The following is a 17,095-nucleotide window of genomic DNA, read 5'->3' on the forward strand; positions in this document are numbered from 1 at the left end:
ATTCCAGAGAGAGGGGTTTGCTGGATTGGGGGGGACTAATCAAGCCAAATCTTCTTGAGGGAGCGAGGCTCTGCACCAAGGCAGGCTAAGCCACTTCTACAGGCCCTTTCACCTATTTACTCTCTCCTCATAAAAAATTTACAGCAATTAATTTTAACGAATGACAGGAAGTGGGAACTTAAAGTTCTAACAAGGCCATGCCACAGCCACATTGGCCAGAATCCAGCACAGCCTCTTCTTGGTGGCTGCAGTTTCGTCCTCATTTCCCGTGACAGTGGAGTCCTAGGTATTATGTGACTGGCCCTTTCTATTCCCTTGGTTACTATCTTGGATCTTTGAATAAAGAATCACTTTCAGTCACATTTTCTGAAACCTGGACGCTTCTTCCTAAAGTGCCCTTTTCGGGAACTTAAATAGCTATTGATAGGATCTCGTCACTTTATGGAATCGCTGATGATGTTACAGAATGGGCTGAACCTGCCTTGATTTGCAAATAGAACTTAATTAGTGGCCAAATGCCAAGGAGTTATAGATTGGAGCTCTGAGGACAGGTTGCAGGAGAGGGAGTGACTGTATTCACAGAGTGCTGGGTTGGGGATAGCCAAGTCCTGGCTCCTTGGTGACCTTGGGAAACCTTTGTGACAGATAACAAAGAGTAAAGCAGTTCTTCTTGCTTTCCCTTTGAAATGTGATATCTCTAAGTTCTGAGGCTGCAGAGTAGCCAGGGACCAAATGCCTGCATTCCTCAAGTATAGTTAAAGAAACTGATAAGAGGTAGCATGGTTGCGGATGAGCATTTTAGACTTCAAAAGTGCCATATTCTAATGAGATACGGGCAGATAGGTTACACAGACAACACCTGGACCCTGGGAGTTCGTAGACATTTGTGTGCAGAATGGCCATGGTGATGGACTCTTGATATTGTTAGCAACCTGTTTGCAATAATCGACTCCATCTTCATCACAAGGTTGCTTTTAAATGGTCCACGGAGAGAAGGGCAAGAAGTAAAAAGCTGCAGGTACTTCTTTTAAAACTCCCTTAAAAGTGAAGTTAAGCGCCAGGGAGATGGCTCAGTAAGTAAAGTCACCTGTCACTAATGTCGCTACACGATGTCTTGAGCTTGATTCCCAAACGTACAGGATGAAAGGAGAGAACCAATACCCACAAGCTGTCGTCTGACTTTCACCAACACACTGTAACATACTCTGCCCCACTCCCACCCCTTCCACAAGCACATAAAATAAGTGCCTAAAATGTAATTTAATGAGATGCTTGGATATGAGGTAAAACAAACAAACAAAAAGGAAAGCAAATGACTGACCCAGTGATGGCTAAACTGTGCGGCGGCCACCAGTGACTGCAGTGGCCTTAGGATGGATGGCCGCCAGGCTGAGCTAGTCTTCTTGGCTGTGAAACTTTCCCAGAGTGGTTACGAGGACCTGAGTGAACATCTGTAGGTAGTGCCGCCTTGACAGCTGTGACTGGAGGGGCTCAGGGAGATGATGGGGTTCCTTTTCTTTCCCTTGGACTCTTGTTCCTAATTCAAAAGGAATATCTGGGAGTGGCTACTAGCTGTCCCTTATTTTCCAGACGTAGTCAACTGAAGGCTGGGGTAAGTCCAGTGGCAGAAGTCGCCACCCCCTGCACTCCACTGGACTGAGTGCAGACAATGCTACTGCCAGAGACCAGAACACAGGCCTGCAAAGTGCTTGGAGAAAATGACAATGAGAAAGAGACAATATGGGAAGGGCAGCAGTCCTGGTCATAATGTGAGGGACAAGAAAGGGAGGCCTGTGATCCAACCAGTCCACTAGGTTTTATGTACCATTGTCCTGCTCTGAAGGAAGATAGAGTGTGTGTGTGTGTGTGTATGCCTGGGAGAGAAATGATTGGAACAATGCTCAAATGGAACTGGAGAGACAGCTCAGCTATTAGAAGCTCTCTCTGCCCATCCTCTTGTAGCAGACCCATTTCAGTTATCAGTGCCTGTGCTGCATATCCTACAACCACCTGTTAAGTCCCTCTCCAAGGGACCTGATGACTACTTCTGACCTCCAAGGCACTTCACACACACACACACACACACACACACACACACACACACACACAGTATGCACTCATACAAAAAACACACACAAATACATATCAATATAATTAATTTTTAAAATTTAAAGATAATTATTTATTTTATATTTTATTTATATGAGTACACTGTAGCTATCTTTAGCTACATCAGAAGTGGGCATCAGATCCCATTACAATGGTTATGAGCTACAATGTGGTTGCTGGGAATTGAACTTGCGACCTCTGGAAGAGCAGCCAGTGCCCTTAACCACTGAGCCATCTCTCCACAACCCTTAATTTTTTTTTTTAAACTGAGAGTGTATGAGAGCCATGACTCTTCTCTTTATACTCTTTCTTCTAATGTCCCTAAAAATCTAGGTTGACATCTATGAAAACCAAAAGTGTGTACCCAGATGTCTGGAAGGCTGATGTTTCTATACGGAGATAGAAGTACTGCTGGTGTCCAGGTTTGACACAGAACTGTCATTGAGCAGTGTGTGTGTGTGTGTGTGTGTGTGTGTGTGTGTGTGTGTGTGTGCCCTGACCATCAGGAACATTCTCTGTTCCATGGGCTGGTGAGTAGTGGCAGGCAATATTAGGTGTCAAAGTTGTGCTGCCTGTGAGCACAGAGGACACTCAGGGTTCATTGTGGTTGTCTTCTTGTTTTTCAGATGGACAGTCTGAGGCTGAGAGAGGGCTAGTGATTTCTCGGACACTTGGGCAGTAGGTAAGTTATGACGATGAATTGGGCCTGAAATAAAGCATATATCCGATCATCAGGGCTTCTCCTCTGCAGCTACATGCACCCCAGTTCTCGACTTGTCTGTTTTGTGCAATTTAAGTAAGGAAATGAACAGAGCCAGTTTGAAGCATCTGGGTACTAAATGGGTTGTGATTTCTGTTTTATTGTCATGATCTGCTTGAATCATTGCGAAGATCTCTTAGCCCCATGTTAGTGTTAGACCTTTCCTTAGGATGGTAGGACTCTTTAGAACCTGGTAAGGTAGACCTGAGTGTTTGTATAATCAGGAGTCAGAGGATCTCTGTGTGTGTGCTCAGATCCTGCAACAACACATTCTATGACTTCCAGATATGAACTCAGATATGTTCACGATGATCACTATTTCCTCTAAATTGTCTTTCATCAGAATATTAAGCTCGGTGCTGGGCACGGAGAGTGACGAGTTAATATGGAGTTTGCTGTGCCTCTGGTATATAAGCACTTCCTGTGATCATTATTGCTTCATGGAAACTTCTAACACCTGCCTTGGAGTTCGTGGTTGTAGTATTCATGGTTGTAATGTTTTCCCCGATTGATTTGCATTGTATAACAGAACACCATTGGCTAGTGTTATGTGATATAAGCGGTGAACCTATAAACAAGAAAGTATCATGGGTGCGTGCTTGAGATGTGGACTAATGCCTAGGCCTTTTTGGTCTCAATAAGCTTCCCTCCAGGAGTTTCATCTCATAGATGGGAATCCTTTAAAAAGTCTTTAAAATGGACATTTTTAACCAATTCCATCAGTAAGGATGGTGCTGGGGAAAACGGAAATCAAGATAGGTTTATACCCAGGTAGGGATATTTTTTGTATAGGTTTTTGTTTGTTTGCTTGCTTGCTTGTTTGTTGGCAGAAAGCAGTGCCTTCCTTTCCTAGGAGTGAAGACTGATGTGAGCTCTGGGCAAGCCAGTAACAAGAGGATAAACCTATCCAGGGCCAGAGACAAGACCCTGTTTCCAAGTGATTGAGAGTTAGCATATCAGAGCAACTCTGCCCAGGGCTGTGGGGACAGTCCCCTTGTTGTGCAGTGACCCTGCTGAAGGCTGCTGCTTCCTAAAGCTCAATGGTTCTGGACACTAAAGCAAGTGCTTAGCTCCTGCCTTTACAGAACTTTGCCTCGGGCACTGCATGGAGAGCGGGAGGGATTAGAGGCTGGGCTGTTTGTTTATATGGAAGACACTTCTTGGAGTTGAAGCTCTTGGGCTCTTTCAAAGTCTGGGATTTCAAAGGGTGCATGAATAACCTCAGGCCTAACCTGGTGTTTCTATTTGAGTGTGCATTGAGGCTGGCTGGTGGGTCTATTTAATTGAGGAGACACGCTTTGTGAATTATGATGAGGGAGGGAGGGAGGGAGGAAGGGAGGGAGGGAGGGAGGGAGGGAGGGAGGGAGGGAGGGAGGGAGGGAGGGAGAAAGAGGGGAGAGGGGCTGAGAGAAAGACAACACCTGTGTCTGTGTGTGTGTGTGTGTGTGTATACAATGTTTAGAAAGCAATTCTTACAAGGAAATTTCTTTATCTCCAGACTTACATTTTTAGCAGGACCCAGAAATGGACTTTTAAAAGCTACCCTTTAACTTTTCATTCATGTGTCTGTATTAGCTTATGCCACATGCACATGGGTGCTGGCCTCCATTGGATTCCCTGACAGTTGGTATGACAGGCGTTTGTGGTCTTCCAGTGTGGGTGTTTGGCTCCTCTGGAAAAGCAGTAAGCACTATTACCACTGACCCATCCCTCTAACCTCCAGAATGGCTCTTAACAAGACTTTTGGACCTCTCTGATGACAATGGGAGGCCAGCTGTCCCTTCATCCTGGCTAGAATTACCAAGATCCCTCTTACGTTCTTCAGAGTCAACTACAGACTCTTGCTTCTTGTATTGATCTCTCTGTGGCAGGCACCCTCCCAGCCTTTGCAGTACCCCCTCCCTTCAGGGCTGTGCTCTTTCCCTCCACCTGTCTCACTCAGCACTAACAACGCAGGTGACCACCTGGCCTGACAGATGATAGCTGCCATACTCTTGGAACCTCATCCCCTGTGACTGACGTTGTCCCAGCAAGAATCTTTGGCGTCTTTGTTCAGCAGTTACTCTGAGCTTAGAATCCAGGAACATCTTTCTTTCTCTGCAGGTCACTTTCAGCTGCAGACAGCCAGCAGGGCAAAGCTTTTTCCTTGCCAGGTAGGGTTTCCCTTCATCCCACACAGGACAAGGGGAAGGCTTGTTGAAAGGCAGCCTTGGCTCTCCATAGCAAGCACTCTGCCAGGTCTCCGGAGTGGAGCCTGTTCCCAGAGCGATTATCTTTCCTGCGTGAGAAGCAGGTGCTTGGTGACAGGAAGCAAGGCGGGCTTAGCAACAGACTTATCAGGCTCTCTACAAGAATGTCGTTCCTGTAAACAGGTCTGAGTCTGTGTTGTTTTGTTCCTCTCACCTGCTCAGTTGTGGGGCTGGCGGCTCTAATTTTCACAGCTCTGCTGCAGAAGTAATCAGTCCCTGTAATGTAAAGTTCTGTCTGCAGTACTCCTGTTTATCCCCTACAGTACTCCGAAAAGGGCCAGGCCAGACAAGCTGTGGTCTCCAGAGAAGACTATGGCCTCTGGCTCCCTCTTGAAAGCCCTATGGAGTGTGTGTGTGTGTGTGTGTGTGTGTGTGTGTGTGTGTGTGTGTCTGTGTTCCTGCACTTAGTGCTACTTCATCTCTTTGCACATGCTGTTGTTGCATAGTGGTTTTGAAAGTGAACATTGTCTATGGCTGCCTAAGCAAGGGGACAGAGATGTGTTTGGATCAGATAAAGATGCCTATTCCTTATATTGATCCTTCCAAGGAGGAGGCAGCTTCCCCTCACATACTGTACAACCCCGTAGCTCTCCGTCCAAGGCTGTGATCTCTCCTGTCTTGCTCACAATGGACAAAGCTGGTGTCTGAATTGACAGGATGACTGCTGTGTGCCTGGATCCCTAGCTCCTGCTGTCCCATGTCCTCACAGGAAACTTTGCAGTCTTTATTCACATGGTGGGTCTACTTCTTTCAGCCTCAGTTTCCTCTCTCTCTCTCTCTCTCTCTCTCTCTCTCTCTCTCTCTTTAATGAAGGGTGGATTGGAGAGCAGATTGCCAATAATCCTGAAGGTACACCTGACAGATATGTAATAGCTGTAATTAGTACTTGCCATTGGAGAAGTAATAGGGGTGTCAGTATTGATAACGGATCATTTTTATAGAACTTTATATTCTCTTACATTTGATTCAGCAAACCCACAAAAGAAATAAGACTAGGATCATTGTACTGCCGGGAGATAAGGAGAGAGAGATAGAGAGAGAGAGAGAGAGAGAGAGAGAGAGAGAGAGAGAGAGAGATTTGTTTCCAACTGCTGAAGGCCTGGATAGAGCTGCCAAGGGCCCTGTAGTCATAATGTGGGAGTGGAGAATAGGAACCTGAGGTGCTTGGGAGAGCCTAAAGACCCAGCTTTTCCTAGAGCCCTGATCACTTCTTCTCTCTCTTTCCATCTTAATCATTTTCTTCCTTCTGGAGGTCTATCCTATTTACATGAAGCATTCTGCCTGATTCCTGTAAACTGCTTCATCTGTGGGTCTAGCCTCTCATTCCTGGGCTGACATCTTTGACTTACAATGGTCTCCACACCAGCAATGCCACGCACCCTGGTAGCCTGTTGCCTGCCTTCAGAATTTCCCAGACACACAGTCCAGGGCTGGGAGAGCACAGTCATTCGGCATCAGCTTTCTGTACACCCCTGAATGTTCCTGCTTTTAAGGCTTATTCTGCCCTCTAGCCAACTGACATTTATTAATATATACAAGACCTTCTGGTCCATGAGATAAATTAGTTTCAAAAAGTTGGTGAACATGGCCAACTTTCACAATCTTGCAGTAATGCTGGAATTTGTGTTCAGGAATTCAGACTAGAAGCTACAAGCATTTGCCTTATAGGAAGTCTGTAGCATAGAGTAATACCTAGTCCAAATGGGGTGACCCTGACTAGTGCTAGTGCTTTTAGAAACAATGCAGCATCCTAGCCATTGGCTTTCTGTGGTCTTCTTCCATTGGCTGGTAAGGTTCCCTGAGGTAGCAACCAGAAGCCCCAGCCCCAGCCCCAGCCCCAGCCCCAGCCCCAGCCCCAGCCCCAGCAGGGCATAGGTCTATAGCAGCTGAGGGATACAGGATGTAATGATAAACAGTATTAGTAATAAGTTATTGACTGTACGTTAACAGTACATAGCACTAAGGGCTTTCATGTGCTGCTTAATGATGAGATGAGCCCAGAGAACTATGAGATGAGGTGATTTCATTGTGCAGCCATCAAAGTGCAGATTCTTCTAAATGACACAGGGTTCCGTCACTCCATATGACCTCTTAATCAGACATATAATTAGCATAAATATGTGAGCCTTGTGCTGACATAACATGGCAAACCTACTTAAGTATTTGTAGTAAGTAGAGGTACTCTAAATGAATGATTTAGAAAATATGCTAAATCAATGAACTTAAAGCAGTTTGCTATCACTACCAAGTAGTGCTTACTGTAGGCAACGTACAAGCTACACTTTCTTACCTCTGGCAGTGCAATAAATTGTTTACATTATCATCACTGTAATCATATGAATAACACATTGAACTCCACCATGGCAATGATGTTACCACAAAGCAATACGAGCTCTATCAGCTCAGTTATAATCTCAAGAGGCTGCTATTGCATGTGTGGTCTCTTATTGACCAAAACATCCCTGGGTGACATATGACTGTATTATTTTTTGCTTAATTTCTGCAGCAACCACTACATTGAATGCTGTAGTTATAAAGGCAATGGCTCAAACACATTGAATCACTTTCCCAGGTTGCACAACTGAACAGTAACAGACTCCAGGAGGAATCTGAGCTAAGGGACACAAGAGCTGGCATTCAGTGGATGTCTTGCCCTACTGAGATGTACTGGCTTTCTTAAGTAATCTTCCTCATAGACACAGCTGGTAGCCATGGCTGCATCTGTGAACTCCTATGAAACTGTCACTCAAATCTAGTGCCTGATAATCTAAAGCAGTGTTTTCAGACAGCCAAGGCAAAACTGGAAAAGGCTGAGATGCCATGTCATGTATAAAGATTATATGAAGAGTCACTAATAAAATCAATGTACAGTGGTTGTTCCTGGGGGTAAACCTCATTTGTAACGTTCGAGTAGGACAAGGTAGCATCAAGAGATGCAATCTAAGTTCATGGAGAATAGTGGGGAAATGTGCAGCCACAGTGTGTGTGTGTGTGTGTGTGTGTGTGTGTGTGTGTGTGTGTGTATTTCATTTTAGAATCTGGCAATTTCTCAACAGCCAAGCCATTGGTGGATGAGGCCAAAAGAAGGGAGGCAGGCAAATCTTGATGCATTGCTCTCAAGGGACCACCTTCCCTTTCCTGTACCTTCCCACAAGACCCCATGGGTCTGTGATGTGTTTCATCATATGGAGTTTCATCTTATGCAAGCCGGCGAAATGGTCCTCCAGCCTCATTGCAGCAAGATAATTGACCCCTTGTGACTTTGTCCAAAAGGTAGTAGGAGCATGTACTCATGTAAAGTCAAGCAGCGGGGAAACTGATCTAAGTCAGGGAGGAGGGGCTTGGAGAGACTCAAGGGGCTACTGGAATGTGACCAGGTTTCTGATGGAATTCATTAAGCTGCCAAGGTTCCCTCTTGTGGCCTGACTCTGGTCTATGTTCAGTCTTGGAGACAGCAATGGCAAAAGTGCCTTGCTATGTAAGTGCCAGAGCAGGGGCACTTGTTCCGTGAATGGAAAGGTGATGATCAATGAGCTATAGTATTGCAGTCTTGCCTTTGGATAGCATTGTTCTCCGGGTGGCTGTGCCTGTGCACTGAAGGAAGAGACCATTCCTGCACTGCATCCACGCTCTGCAGAGCATGATTAGGGGTCAGGAATCCTCTGTGGAACTTCCATATAAGATAAGCAGAAAATTCTCTTTTAACATCTAGGCCCCAGGTCTGGATTCTCTTCTCTTTGTGTATATGTTATGTCTCCATGATGCTGGAGCAGATGTTTAGCTGGGACACCCAAACACCCATGGCACTGCTGTTCTGCAGCCTATACCCTTTCTCACGGTCAGTTCTAATTGTCCAATACCCACATACAACAGCTGGTAAATACTTTTCATTTGACTTCTGTTTGAGAGATGTTCTTTGTGTGGAGCCAAAGGGACCGCCTCATGCCAGTTGCTCCTCACATAGGTTCAACAGGACAATGGCTAGTCATCAAGCCTTTGCTGTGCATAACTAACTATGCAGCTGTGCTGACAAGTGCCTTTCTGCTTACCAGCATACCCCAGGGTTACAGAATCACCAGAAAGTCACCAATTCCCATGGGTACATGGGGCTGGCGGATTTGTCTGTAGCCCAATCTTCCCCTTAGATCAAAAATGCAAGTGTCATCGCAGTGGCAGACCAGGGAGCCGGCTCTGTCTTTGCTGTCTCTCCAGTGAACAGGTGGCATCACGCTGCAATACATGACTGTGACACTCATCCTGCAGAGCAGGTGAGAGCGTCTCTCTCAAGAGAGCAAACCGTGAAGCTTCTCAGACAGAAGCCCCCCTGAGTGTCCCTTATTCATTCTGTTCTAAAAAGTCAAAAAGTAAAAGGAGTGACAGAATAAATGTTCCATAGAGGTAAATATGTGCACTGAGGATCTGGGTAGTCCAGTGTTTCTATGCCGGTTCTGCTCCTTATTTAGAGGTCTGATCTTAAGGAAAGGGGTGAATCTCCTGTTTCAATTTCCTGGTCTATAGAACAGGAACGATGATTGAAACGGCTTTTAATACGTACCATGTGCACCCAGCAGAATTTAAACCTGTAGATGGCAATCTTGCTGTGATAGATAGCATGAGTCTCTCTTCCTCCTACAGATGGGGAAACTGAGGCACAGATGACTGGGCAACTTCTGTAAAGTCACATGAGCAAATGGCAGAGCCAGATGCTTGGTGGCAGAAGCCATAGCTAATCTGTGTGCTTCTCTGGCTCTATGAGGGACTATGTGGAGATTATAGAGAACTTTCCTGGGTAAAGGACTAGACCTAGACTCCATATAAGCTGGTTATGTCTACTTGTTCTGTGTCTATCAGAAACAGGAAGCATTTCTACTTGTACCCATTGCATTCTCAGCACTGTATTCTAAGTCCCGTGTCTCTCATCTCCTTCTAATATCACAGTCTTCCTTCTTGGTCCTGATTAAGTCACACAGGTGAGGGAACAATAGGTTCCTCAGCCTTCTCAGTAGTGAAATCCCCATTGACTGAGGAGTCCAAGCAGGAGCAATATGACCCTTGTCCTAAGCATGTAGCAGGTACTTAGAGTTTGAACTGTTACACTGTCTTCCATCTGAATTATGTTATTCAATACTCAGAGCAGGATGTGAACACAACCAAAACTCTGGGGTCTCATGATAGCATAAAGAGAGCCAGTACGAAGAATCCCCTGAGTTAATGCCCATGTCCTTCAGGACACGCTCCTAAAAGGTGTCAGAAGCAAGAAACTCAGAGTTCAGCCTAGGCTTTGCAATAAAAGTGCTGTATGATGTGGGAATTGTTTAACCTGTCTGTGCCATTTGTCCAAAGGAGTTCACGCTAACCTTGTTACACTGTGCCTATTATAAGTTGATGTTGACCAAATCATGCTGAGAGTCAGAGAAATATATTCTTAAGGCCTCCAGTGGCATCATTGACCTATGATGATCCTCAAAACTAAACTGTGCATGAGAGCTATCTCATAGTCAGAGGCTAGGCAAAGGAATGTCTGAAATGAGAGGAAAATAGCCAAGCCAGCAAAATTTTACCTCTGATATCAGCAAAGGAGAAGAAAGAATGGCAAACTTATCTTTAAGCCTCCTCAACACCTCGGGAAAAAGAAAGCTGATGTGTTGTTCTCATTGACTAGCCCTGAGTGCCTGTTGAGGAATAAGCAAATACAGATGACAAGCTATTAACTAACTAGGCACAGAGACATCGTGCTTATGCAGGGATGGCAGTTCATGATGGATTGAGTGTGGCTAGCCTGACTGGGTCTGGGACAGATTTCCTTGTGGAAAGTTGATAGGGGTGTTCCTGTACCCAACCTCTGAGAGTGAGACTAGGAGCCAGGACAAGGTGGAGGGAGGGGTGGTGGTGGTGAACTGCACTACAGTCATAGCGGTTCTTCAGTTGACTCCACTGCCAATCATGAGCCTGAGATGCTCCCTCTGATATCCCCCCCATCGCATCTAGTGCAGTTTAACTTCTTTACGGCCACAGTAGTGACAGCTGCAGCTGCCTGCAGGTGGCCACTCTCTTGAGCTGAAGGCCATTTCTAGAACAGAGCTCAACTGAGGAGCCAACAGTAGCTGTCCCTGCAGCTGGAAAAGCAAATCTTGGTTCCGTGTACACAGCAGGCAGCTGCCATTCTTGCCTGCCAGCCCTCGGTAGGCACCTCTGGTTAACACTACGGTCTTTACTACTGTGTTTCAGTGAAGTCTCAGAACTTTCCCAAATACTGTGCTCTAGGTAAATGCTCTCAATCGCTGGAATTCACTCATGAGAAGAAACTTATTTGTTCCTTTCGCCCTCTCCATCTATAGGGGACATTTATTGATGATATAATAATAAGTCTTCAGTGTTATGATTGAGCTGGCAAGATCGAATACTTGGCAGACCTTGGACCATTTCCTCGACATGTCTGCTGGAAAATGTGGTTTTCTTGTGTTTTTCCTTATTATCCTCCCTGACCACATTACATTTGAGTGCAGACTTGTTTCCTCTTGCCTCACTCAGTGCCCTTTCCCCAACCCAAATTCATTTCCTTCCCCTTGCCTTTCTGAGATCACACTCTCATTTCAGCTACTGTTAATCTTGCGTGAGTGATGAGGGTCAAACTCAGGTTCTTGTGTTTACATAGTAAACCGTTGAGGCATCTCGCAAGCCCCTGAGGTGATTTCTTAGTGGTGCTCCCTCTTGAGTGTGGCCTGCCTTTGGTTGTTACTCCAAAGTGTTGGTTGTTGACCTATCAAGTCATTGGAAATCACATTAGAGTTGCAGGGCTATCCACCTAGCCGTCACCACCAAATAGAATGGATTTCTCAAGAACCTTCTATTTGTTTCACCAGCACACATCAAGCTGAACAGAGTAGAGCTCTGTATTCCATTCTATTCATTTCAACTTCAAGGGACCTTTGGGAATCACAGACTTGCTGTCGGAGCCAGTGAACTGGGGCAGACACCTAAGCCAAGGCAGGGTTGGTAATGACTCTTGATAAATGACACTGTTCTTTGTCCAGCTGTCCAGGTGCCACAAGCTTGGCAGTGCCCCTCCAGGGTTGCTTGGGTCTCTGAAGTAAATACCTCCACTCTGCTACTGACCTTGCTTTTGTGCAAGTTGCTTTCAGTAAAGGTAGGACTTTGGAACTGAAAGCAGACGCTACCAGAACCTAAGAGAGATTAGAGCATCTCAGAGAGGATTCTTTGAGGCCCAGGTCTGTGCCAAGTGTTAAACTATGTTCTTAGGAACACAGGCATAAAACCAGTGTCCCAGAGTTTAAATTACAAGCATGGTTCCTCAGCCCCTTGACACTGGGTTTTCTGTGTTGTTTGTGGACTGTGGCCTTGGTCCTTGAGACGATGACTTCTCTATATAAAAAATGGAATTTGAAATCAGCGTGAGAGAACAAAGAGCACAATTCAAGTCTTCACTCCTTTCTCTGCTAGAGATTTTCTGTGCAATCAGGCATAAGTCACTTGACCTCTCTGATCTTCAAGGTTACCTTGGTGTCTATATATCCTGGGTCCACTGTATTGCTCAAGCCCCAAATCTTGGGGAAGCAAGAGTATAATGCTGGCATTCTGGGAATGTCCAATGTGTGGGATTCCTGCCATGGACAAACTTTTCTTACAGAACTATAAAAACACTTGATTCACCCCAGTCTGTCACCAACAGATGGATAAACAATTCTATACAAGTCCAACTTGGTGAACCAATGAATTTACTGAAATTATTTATGGAAGTTTGAGGGGTTTCTAATGCAAGCATGGGTGACTCAAAAGTGGCACATCACGAAATAGTACCAATTCCTGCTCAACCTTCCATGTCCTCTATTCTCTAGCATCCATACATCCTGTTCCAGCCCTCATTGAACTGTGACTGCCTCATCACCGTTACTGTAGGCCTAGCAATGACTGGGTTCTTCTGCTCATTTCTTTGTCATGTTTGTGCCCAAACTCTCCTGTAGGTCACCCCAGGTGCTCTGCTGCATGATGGTTGATGGTCATGCCCCACTGAGAGGAAATAGATTGTTTAAAGCACCTGCCTCCACTCATGACTTAGTGACACTAGTGGGAAAGTACTTACTAGACCCTGACAATGTACAGATCAGGACTATTTCCTGGAAGATACCATTAACTCTCCATTGGATGATCTAAGACTTATAAGTCCTAGGGTTTCTATCTGACATGGTAGTCACTGGGCCCTAAGGGAGGGAAAGGCAAACCCAGTTATCCCTACACCAGGACTTGGGGAAATCCCTGTTCCTTATGTGAGTCATCACTTTCCCCACAATCCTTCTTCCTGGTGCTCGAGGAAGCTGAGATTCCTGAGAAGTGATAGCCATAGCCAAGTGGGATGGATTTCACCCCTTGTGGTGGCTGCATGAAACCAAATGCTCGAGTTCTTTAAGACTAGCTTGTCATCTTCAAAGTGGGCTGTCATCCTTTCCTTGTTGCCATTTTCTGGGAAGTGCATGAGATTGCACAGGTGAGAGCAGAGCACACACAGAGTGAGCATGGGGCCTGGAGTGAGGATGTGTGGCTGTGGCTTTTTCTTCTTTTGATCTGAGTTTCTTCATCTGTGCCTTCACCAGTAAGTCCCAACAGGAGTGTAGAAACGTCTTTCCTCTGTGCACAGAGCTATCCAACAAGCTCTTGTGTGAATAGAATTGTTGTCACCCTTTCCCAGTGAACTCCATGGAGCAATTTCTATGTCTGTCTTCCACTTTTAGTCCTAACATGTTTAAGAATAAGACCTCATCACTATACATCTGTATCCCCGGTAGGTAGTTGATACTCTAGGACTGAGTGAATAAAGGAAGAAAAACAAGCATCCTGAGAACCGGGCACACACTGCTCTTAAGCCTGGAAGGCTTCATGCAATCCTCATGGTGGCTCTAGAGGGTTGGCATTATCCTGCATCTGAGAAAAGGGTACTGGGGCCCGGAGAGGTCATCAACTAGCAGCATGAGGGATTAAAACCTCAGTATCCTAACTCCAAACCTGGGGCCCGTTTTCTACAGTAAGCCCCCTCCCTGTCTCTTTCCTTTTCATATTATTGTTCCATAAACAACAATAATGGGAAAAGAAATAAAATCACCTTCCATCTTAGCACTTCCAGCAAGTCAGCTGTTTCCATTATTTTCCACATTCCCTACAGTCTCTTTCTTGCATATTTTTTATAATAGCATTATTGAGATATAATTCACATGCCGTAAAATCCACCCTTTTAAAGCACACAGTTCCCTGGTTTTTTTTTTTTACAATACTCACAGAGTTGTGCAACCATCATCACTATCTAATTTTAGAACATTTCATCACCCCCCAAAGAAACACTCATTAGCAGTCATTCACCATCTCCTGCATCCCCCATCCCTGGCAACCACTAATCTACTTTATCTCTCTATGGACCTGTCTATTCTGAAGATTTTGTATAAATGGAATCATACAAGATGCTGCCTTTCTGTCTGATTTCTTTCACTTAGCATAATGTTTGCAATGTTTACCCATGTTGTAGTATGAATTAGTGTTTCACTACACACACACACTTTAATGTTGCTTACGAATTTATACTTGATAAGCATTTAAATTGCTTCTACTTTTTGACTGTTACGTGCAGATTTTTTGTGGATGTATATTTTCATGGTTTTTTGCATATATTCAGAGAATGACATTATTGGGTCATATATTCCTTGGATATATCCTTAAGGCCATATTTCTGGGTACTACATTCTTTAAGTTTATTCTGAGTGTGATATTACTGGATCCTATATCTTTGGGGTAGAGCCTGAGTGTGATATTTCTATATGTTATATTCTTTGGGTATATCCTGAGTGTGATATATTTCGGTCCAGTATTTTGGGGTATATCCTGGAGATGATATTGATGAACTTTACATTCTTATAAATGTATTCTGAGGGTTCTTTTGCTAGGTCCTATACTTTTTATTGGTTTATCCAGAGGGTGCTATTGCTAGGCTCTACATTCTTTTGATATATCCTGAGAGTGATATTGCTATCTCATGAGTGATATTTTAAGTTCCGCATTCTTTAGGGCTATACTGAGGATGCTATTTCTAGGTCCTACATTCTTTAGGTATATCCTTGGGGTGATAATTTCTGGGTCCTACATTATGGTAATTCCAAGGTTAATATTTTCAAAAACTGGCAACCAGTTTTCAAGAGCATCTATACCATTTGTTATCTCTCTAGATATGCATGGAGTTTCTAATTTTTCATATCCTTTCTACTCACTGCTTTTTATTATATATCTTTTTTTAGACATTCTGGAGGTTTCAATGTGATGTCTTGTGATTTTTATTTGGATTTTGTAATGACTAATAGTGTTATCTTTACGTGTGCCTATGGCAGTTTAAAAAAACTCTCTTGAAAAAATGTTTATTCTAGTTCTTTGCCCACTTGTTAATAGGCTTGTCTGTCTTTCTGTAGTTGTAAGATTTTATATATTCTTGATTTAAGTCATTTGTCCATGATTTGAGGGTATGTTCTCTCCTTCTATGAGCTGTCATTTCCCTTTTCTTTCTTGAGAGTATGCTCTGAAAAGCACGTTTTTAAATTTTTTAATGAAGTCCAATTTAGATCCCATTTCTCTTTTGTTGCCTGTGATTTTTGTGTCACATCAAGGAAGTGACCGCTTATCCCAAATCATGCAGCTTTAGTCTTTTGTTTTCCTCTAATACTTTTAGCTCTTACATCTAGGCCTGTTATCCACTGTGAGTTAAACTTTTTATCTTGAATGATGTCTGAGCCCACCTTCACTCATTTGCATGAAGATGTCCAATTATCTCTGAAACATTGATTGGAAAGACTTTCCTTTCCCATTCATATGTCCTGCTGCTTCTGTCAGAAATCAATTGAGCATAAATGTGAGACTTCATTCCTGATCTCTCCATTTTACTCCACTCATCTGCATCCTTGCAATGACCCCGTCTTCATACTTGTCCCTGCAGAGCAGTTGTAAAGTTGAGAAGTGTGGGTACCTCAATTTTTCTTTTTTTCCCCAAGATTCAGACTTTTGTGTTGTGTGCATTTACACATATATTCTAGGAGATATTTGTTGGTTTATAAAAATAAAACAAAATAAAAAATTTTAATTCCAATATAAGATTATTCAGTTTATGAACATAAGGAATCATTCCAATTAATAAAAACTTTGAATTTTTCTGTAATTTTAAAAAATTATTCAATATGCAGGTTTTGTCCTTATTTTATTACCTTTGGATAATATTACAAATAAAGTTATTTTCTTCATTGCATTTTTGGATTGATCACAGAGTATTTCTTTCTATACTCTATACATTCATTTTTGTCTCTTGATCCTACAGACTGTCATCTTGATCAGCTTGTTTTATTAGTTCTATAGTGTGTCTGTGTGTTTGTGTGTGTGTGTGTGTGAGTGAGAGAGAGAGAGAGAGAGAGAGAGAGAGAGAGAGAGGGAGGGAGGGAGGGAGGGGGAGAGAGGCAGACAGACAGAGACAGAGACAGGTAGACATACAGAGAGAGATCCTTAGTATTTTCTATACCCATAACATCTTGCCATCTATGAATAGAGGCAGTTTCTCCTTTTCTGCCAATCTGAATGCCTTTGCTTATTTTTCTTGATTAATTTATCTTATAGCCTTTACTCCAGTATTTATGAGAAATATTAAGAGTGAATCATTTGCATTGTTTTTAATCTTAAGGGGAAACTTTACATTGTTCACCAGAGTCTGATGTTAGCTATGAATGCTTCATAGATGGTCTGAATCATGAGCCGATTACTATTGTTCATAGTCTATTGTGTCCTTTGCCATGGAAGAGTAATGTCAAATGCTTTCCCTGTGTCTCCTGGCCTGAGTATGGGGTATTGTCCTTTGTTGTGTTAATATGGTATGGAAACATTGATTGGGTTTTGCATGAGAAACCATTCTGGCATCCCTAGAGAAATACAACTTGGCCAAGAT

General features: G+C 43.7%; 1 protein-coding gene across 18 annotated transcripts in view; it reads left to right on the forward strand.

Annotated features, from left to right (window-relative positions):
• Nucleotides 1-17,095, forward strand: part of Tenm4 (teneurin transmembrane protein 4) — a 739,850-nt gene that overhangs the window by 181,377 nt on the left and 541,378 nt on the right. For all 18 annotated transcript variants that reach the window (NM_001310762.1, XM_006507806.4, XM_030242547.1 and 15 more), the window contains exon 2: nt 2,736-2,791. The gene's annotated coding sequence lies outside the window, so the exon portion shown is untranslated. The remainder of the gene's footprint in view (nt 1-2,735; nt 2,792-17,095) is intronic.

The sequence above is a fragment of the Mus musculus genome, chromosome 7 (genome assembly GCF_000001635.26).
Source record: "Mus musculus strain C57BL/6J chromosome 7, GRCm38.p6 C57BL/6J".
NCBI classification, from domain to species: domain Eukaryota; kingdom Metazoa; phylum Chordata; class Mammalia; order Rodentia; family Muridae; genus Mus; species Mus musculus.